The sequence below is a fragment of the Cyprinodon variegatus genome, unplaced genomic scaffold (genome assembly GCF_000732505.1).
Source record: "Cyprinodon variegatus isolate N-32 unplaced genomic scaffold, C_variegatus-1.0 Scaffold610, whole genome shotgun sequence".
NCBI lineage: Eukaryota > Metazoa > Chordata > Actinopteri > Cyprinodontiformes > Cyprinodontidae > Cyprinodon > Cyprinodon variegatus.
In genome coordinates this window covers 516,235-517,141 of record NW_015151063.1, presented here as the reverse complement: position 1 = coordinate 517,141, position 907 = coordinate 516,235, and the positions used below count along the sequence as shown (strand labels likewise).

General features: G+C 35.4%; 1 protein-coding gene across 1 annotated transcript in view; it reads right to left on the bottom strand.

Moving 5' to 3' along the window:
* LOC107096272 (aminopeptidase N-like) overlaps window positions 1-907 on the bottom strand; it is a 25,871-nt gene that overhangs the window by 13,607 nt on the left and 11,357 nt on the right. The window lies entirely within an intron of this gene.

The following is a 907-nucleotide window of genomic DNA, read 5'->3' as shown; positions in this document are numbered from 1 at the left end:
CGTTGATATATGATTGGCCGAATTTAGGTGACGTATAACTAACAGGCCTGCATAAAATAACGAAAAAATGGAAAATACAGATTTTAAGACAGGATTTTTTTTTTTTCTTTTTTATAGAAATTTTCTAATTTTTGGGACAATATGGTCTGATAAACAGTACATTATTATATATATGCCAGAATGATTTAACATTTAAATATGATTTCCCTACGACTCTAAGCCAAAGGAAATAATAAAAAAAAGAAAAATAATTGAAGCCTTTGAGCATTATTATGACATGTAGTTTTGATGTGTATGTTTCAAATTTCTTTTATGTATCTTTTTTTTTTTACGACCCAAGAAAGTATAGTGAGAGCTTGCTGCGCTTATAAGGAACAGCAAAAAACATAACTTCAGGAAGCACAGGGGCTGGAAAGCCATGGGGAGGTTACAGCTCCCCCACTGTACAGCTAAAGTAAATGTCTGTTTTCTGTTTTCTCTTCTACCAGAGTTTCCATGTTCTTTGTTTTTTCAGATTTTTATCCTACCAAAAGACTCTAAGAACCTCAATTTACCCAAAGCTCACAATGACTGAGGGCCTTTGAGACTGTCACTGGAAGCTTTACATTTGTTTTTCCTTTTTTATACTTTGTAAGATGTTGCACAAATAGAACATGCAAACACACTACTCCACCTGTTAGTGATATTTTCACACCCATCAAAGCACCAAATTAAAGATCTACTTTGCTCTGGTTTCCTTCCACACCCTTGATATGATTTATCTGAGTGTGGTGAACTAAAGAATGTCTGATGGGCATTCCTGCAGTGAGCAGAGGCCTTTGAAATGTAACTCTGAACAGACACTGTTATGATGTAGGGATCAGAGGACACTTTTAAATCCTGGTGTATATGTGGACGACTCCTGCTG